General features: G+C 54.4%; 1 long non-coding RNA gene across 1 annotated transcript; it reads right to left on the reverse strand.

The window, feature by feature from the left end:
• Positions 1–239: 239 nt before the first annotated feature.
• Positions 240–4,045, reverse strand: LOC139038622 (uncharacterized). The gene is made up of 3 exons (XR_011491644.1): positions 3,471–4,045; positions 3,218–3,345; positions 240–554 (listed from the first exon to the last, which is right to left on the reverse strand). It is a non-coding gene; the product is annotated as an uncharacterized lncRNA (long non-coding RNA).
• Positions 4,046–5,976: the final 1,931 nt, after the last annotated feature.

The raw sequence follows: 5,976 nt of genomic DNA on the forward strand, positions 1-5,976 counted from the left end.
CAAAACCAGTCACATGACTCTGAAAACCCAGAGCCACTTGAGAATCTAGAAGGAATGAGCTGTTGGGTATTAGAGAAGATCTGTAAAGAGGGTCTCTTTGGAGAAGACTGAGCTGACAGTACCCACTCCCCCACCCAAGAAGGGGGAACTGGAGCTACTTCTTCCTTCCTTCCATCAAGAGACAGGATTCCAAGAGACCAGGTGGAGCGCTTGACATGAGTCCCTTGCCATAAAGGGGACCCAGTGGACTGACCGCTCAGGAAATCTTGAGGACAAGAAATCAAACTCCGGTAGGATTGTTTAATTAATGATCTATTCTTGGAAAAACTACCTAGAAAAAGGATTAAGTTCAGCACAGTGCCTGGCGCACACTGGATGCTCTCTGTCCACCATAGCAGTCTTTGAAATTATTCTTGCCCTTGGACGTGAGGCTTGGTAAAGGCGTAAACCCCTCCGGGAGAAGGTTTCACTGCTTCATGACAGCTTATTGGATAATTTGGGGCTGGGTCTTGGTTCTTGAACTTCCCTGGTCACTCAGACGGTAAAGTGTCTGCCTGCAATGTGGGAGACCCAGGTTCAGTTGCCAGGTCGGGAAGATCCCTTGGAGAAGGAAATGACAACCCACTCCAGTACTCTTGCTTGGAAAATTCCATGGATGGAGGAGACTGGTAGGCTACAGTCCATGGGGTTGCAAAGAGTCGGACACGACTGAGAGACCTCACTCTCACTCTCTCTTGGTTCTTGGAGAGTTGTCATTACAAGCATAGTAGCGGCACTCTGTGAGATCTGAAGGGAACAAATCTAGACATCTCTTCCACAACCCATCTCTGCCTCTAAACATCCTCCCCCGCCACCTTCGTAAGTTCCATCATTCACCTTCCTTTGGATATTACCCTAAAAGCTGCTTTTGACCACAGAGGACACAGCACACTGACCTATGGTTTAGGGCCTTGGATTGCTCTGGGCTATTTTCTGCCATTTTCTTTCGAGCTGCCTGGCACCTTACCTCCTTCCATCCCATGGTGGGGGTGCCCCACCACAGGAACCTCAGTCGACAGAGCACAGGCAGGGCTGTGCTGGAGGGACATTCACCAGCCCATCAGAGCTGAGATTCCTAAATTCTCAGGAGTCTTTTTAGCTGGGTGTTAAGTGGTTTTCAGATAAAAATCAGTCATGGTGGGAATTTTGACACCATGGAAGTCAGCAAGTTGCCACAGATCAGAGTTTTTCCCACTGGAGAAGAGATCGTTAAAAATTTACCAACCCATCGCTAGGCACTAACCACATCACCAAGGCTGAGCCAGTTGATCCCATCTGAGGCTCTGAATCTGGAGAAAGTTATCTGAGATGAAGGGACAGACAGAACCCACTTCCTGCAGCAGCCTCTAGCCATAGCAGGAGTATCTACTTGGGGGGGAGCCCTGGCATGACCTCGCCCAGGTCTTCCTTCCGCCTGATTTCCTTTGTTTCTGCCCAGCTTCCAAGCCTCCTTCTCCTGCCTTCCCATCAATTCCAAGAGTTTTCCTTTCCTGCTAAGTGAACCAGAGTCAGTTCCTCCCGAGGGGTCTGCCAGGAATAGACAGCTAATCACCTATACACAGAGGTCCCCAAAGGAGGAGAAGCAACTTTCATTTATGGAGTACCTACTGTGTGCCAAGCAGCAGCTATATAACAATATGCCATTAATTCTTCTGTGGATTGTTCCACTGTCATGAATTCATACCACTCTCTTGATCAGTATTGGAACCCCACAATAGGTAAAGTGCTGTGCAAGAAACTAAGGGACGTACTGACAAAGTTGAACAATCTGTACCACCCTTCCGGAATTTACGGTTTAGCTGGTGACATTGGTATGTGCTCACAAGGCTGAATATCTGTCTGGACACAAGTTCTCACTTGTAAGGAGTATGGGGAGCTTCAACTTCCAATTTTGGGGATCAGGGGAGGCTTTCTGGAGAAAGTGGGATTTGAGCAGAGCCTCTACCATGGTCACGTGTGTGTGAAGAATGTTATTTCCTTTATCTGTTGGGTTTTTTTTTTTTTAAGTAAAATAGTTTTCTACTGGAAAATCCCATACATTCATTTCCAGAAAGGTTTCAGCAACATACAGAGAACATAACCTGTGAAGGGAGCCGCCTGCAGCCCCACCAGCCCCAGGTGACCACACGGAGCAGGGCCACCGGCGCCCTTCGTCCCAGCTGCGCAACCCTGCTCTGCATGCTGTTGTACAACCAGCTGTTTTCACTCAACAGTATATCATGGATGTTTTTCCATGCCAATTATTCCCAATCTCCATCATATTTAAGTGGCTGGAGAGTATTCCCTTATACGGATGTACTCTAAATTAATCAAATCCCCATTGATAAACATTCAGTGTTGCAGGCAAGGGCAGGGAGTTAGGCGCCCCAGAGTCCAAGCATGCATCTTGGCTCTGCCACTGCCCAGCCGGCTGTACTTGAGAGGAAAACTAACTTCTGACTACAGGTTCCCTTTCTATAAAATATGGGTACTAAGAATACCCACTGCAGAGAAATGTCACAAGTAGGTATTTGTCAAACTTTGTAATGGCTCCCAGCACATAGTAAATGCTCAATTAAAACCAACTGTTGTTGCCATCATATAGCAGGGTTGTGACCATCATCTGAATACATATTCCCTACTACCTGTGCTGCTGTGCTTAATCGTTCAGTCGTGTCTGACTCTTTGCAACCCCATGGGCTGTAGACTGCCAGGTTCCTCTATCCATGGGGATTCTCCAGAAGACCGGAGTGGGTTGCCATGCCTTCCTCCAGGGGATCGTCCCAACTCAGGGATGGAACCCAGGTCTCCTTCACTGTAGGAGGAGTCTTTACCATCTAAGCCACCAAGGAAGCCCCTCCCCACCACTACCTACTTAGGATAAAAATTTGAAAGTGACAGTCACTCATCAGGACTCTTAGCGACCCCATGGACTATAGAGTCCATGGAATTCTTCAGGCCAGAACACTGGAGTGGGTAGCCATTCCCTTCTCCAGGGAACCTTCCCAACCCAGGGATCGAACCCAGGTCTCCAGCACTGCAGGCGGATTCTTTACCAGCTGAGCTACCCCCATTACCTACTTAGGATAAAACTTACAAGAGGAATGAAACAGTTAAACGGTAAACATATTCTTAAAATCCTAATAAGCATCACCCAACTGCCCTCCAGAAATGTCCCCAGCGTTGCAGGGCAGGAGACCTGGTGTTGGCAGGAGGCAGTGAGAGAGGCAGTCCCGGCCTCTTGGCCTGGAGCTTTGTCACCCTCAGGAGTCACCAGCAAACCAGCCGATGAGGTCTCCTGACTCGCCCAGCCTTCTGGGTGGCATTCTGGAATACAAAGCAAGAGGAAAATTAACAGCAAGTCAGGTCAGACTCCCTTTGATTTCTAGAAGGAAAACTAGGGTTGAGGCCATATTCAAAAATATAGGTCAAATCTTGGTTTCTGTGGTTACCAAACACTGTCAGCCACCAGTGACTCCCTCTTCGGGGGCGATGCCAGGGTTCCGAGGCCTGGCAGCCGGACCCGGCTCCCCTCGGTCTGCGCCCGCCGCCGGCGCAGGGGCCCGCCCGCTCCGAGTGCCGCGGGCCGGGGGTCTGCGGGGAGCGCGGCGGGGGCGGGCCCGGGGCTCCTGCCCTCCGCTGCTTGGGGCGGGGAGCGGCTCCGCGCGGCTGCGGCGGGGCTGGGTGCCCCGTCCCCGCCCGCCCGGCTCCGGGCGCCCGCGGGGCAGGGAGCGCGCCGCCGGGGCCGGGGAGGAGGGGCCGCCGCTGCGGGAACAATGCGGCCGGTGTTCCGCGGCCCGCCGGCCCCGGCCCCGCCCCTCCACGCCCCTCGGCCCCGCCGCCGCGGGCCCGTCGCGGAGGGAAGAGCCCCCTTATTTGGTCTTGGAAAGAAAGGGGAAAGGTTATCCCCAGATGCCTGCGGCGTTGGGTCATCGGCCCGCGGTCCTGGGCCCGCGCCCGGGAGCAGTGCCCGCTCCCGCCGGGAGGTGGCGGCGCCGCGCCGCGCCGCGCCGGGCCGCCCGGTAAACAAGCCCGCAGCTCCGGGTGCCCCGGCCCGCGGCCTTTTGTGTGCGCCTCGGGGGCGGGGCGGGGATGACGAGGGGGGGAGGGGGCGGTGACGGGGGGGAGGGGTGACGGGGGAGGGGCTGACAGGGGGAGAGGGGGTGAGGGGGGTGGGGGGCGGTGACCGAGGGGGCGGGGACGGGGGACGGGGGGGGGCTGACGGGGGGGAGAGGGGGCGAGGGAGGCGAGGGGGGGCGAGGGCGGTGACGGGGGCCGGCTCGAGAGGGAGACAAAGCCCCTGTTTGCGGCGACCGTCAAGCCCTCAGTGCCGGGGAGCCGGCCGCGGTCGCAGGGTGTGACTTTGCGGGCGGCCTCCAGGCGAACCCTGGAGCGCACGAGGGGCGCGCGGTGGGGAGGGCGCCTGGCGGGGCCGGAGGGCCGCTCTCTCCCGGCCCCACCGGCCTCGGGCCCCCCGGCCGCGCCGCAGGTGAGCTGTGCGCGCGGAGCCGGCCACGCCTTCTCTTGGTCGCTGTGTGTTAGTCGCTCACAGGTGTCCGACTCTGTGACTCCGCGGACTGTGGCCCGCCAGGCTCCTCTGTCCGTGGGATTCTCCACACAAGAACACGGCAGTGGGTGGCCATGCCCTTCTCCGCAGGAACTTCCCGACCCAGGGGTCGAACCCGGGTCTCCTGAATCACAGGCCCATTCTCTGCGGTTTGAGGGGGGCGGAAGCTGAGGCCCGGAAGCGCCGGGCAGAGCGACGCCGCGCTCGCTGCCCCGCGTTGCGGACCCTCACACCACACCTGCAAGCCAGGACTCGTCTCTCCGCTGTACACGTGGTTCTGAGAGGCTGGGGTCAGCGCACAGCCGGGATTGAAACCCTAGTCCTCCACTCCAGAGCCAGAGCCGCCCCACAGTGAAGGGCGTTTCACCTCTCCAGAAAGAAACGGAAAGTGTTCGTCGCTCGGTCCTGATCGACTCCTTGGGAACCCATGCAGTGTAGTACACCAGGCACCTCTGTTGATAGGGATTCTCCAGGCAGGAATAATGGAGAGGGTAGCCTTTGCCTTCGCCAGGGGATCTTCCCAACCCAGGGATCGAACCCAGGTCTCCTGTATTGCAGGCAGTTTCTTTGCCTCGTTCCAAATAAAGCTCCTGTAATATGTATCATTCTCCAGAGTTCTGTAAAAAGAACCAAAAGATTAACATGATTTTAATTTCTTCAGCAGAACAAAGCAAAAGCCATCATCGTGCGTAGGTGACTCTGGTGGGTGAACCTGCACCCCCAGGTGGGAAGGAGACCCAGGTGGGGGGCTGCAGCTTCTGATTTTACTGCTTTGGGGGCTCTGTGCTTCAGGGAGACTGGGGCAGCATCCCGTGAGGTACCTGCTACTCCACGGGGGGCTCCAAAGAGGGGCCCGCCACGGGGGAAGCTGTGCTAACTTTTATTTTCTATTTTAGGCAAGTTGCAGGCAGCCCTTTTGTTTGGCTGAGGTCCCACAGGCTCCCCTCCTCTGCCCATTGTTCTGTCTGCCTCCTGAGGAAGGGAGTGGGGGGTATGCCAATAATTTTCACTTAGGAGACCTGCTTCATGTTTCCTCATCTGGAAAGAAATTAATTTTTCAAGCCACACGATTATAGGCAACTTTTTAAAGAGTTTCAAGAATGACAGTTTCATACTTAGATTAACTAATGCCAGATTTTCTTTAAAAAAAAAAAAAAAACAATTTGTGTGAACAAAGTTAAATCCAAGAAATGTGGTTTTTCTCTATCTCTCATGAAATAGTAAAAAAAAAAAAAAAAAAAAAAAAGCTGCTTCTACCAGTTTTGGGGGATTTCCAGGTTTCCAAGAATTTACTTAGCTTGCTACATAGTATATTTCTGTGGAAAAATTATAGCAAGAATATCTTTCAGATCATTGCTTTCCAGTCATAGTTTTATGGGTTCCCAGATTCC

This window comes from Odocoileus virginianus, chromosome 16 (assembly GCF_023699985.2).
Source record: "Odocoileus virginianus isolate 20LAN1187 ecotype Illinois chromosome 16, Ovbor_1.2, whole genome shotgun sequence".
NCBI lineage: Eukaryota > Metazoa > Chordata > Mammalia > Artiodactyla > Cervidae > Odocoileus > Odocoileus virginianus.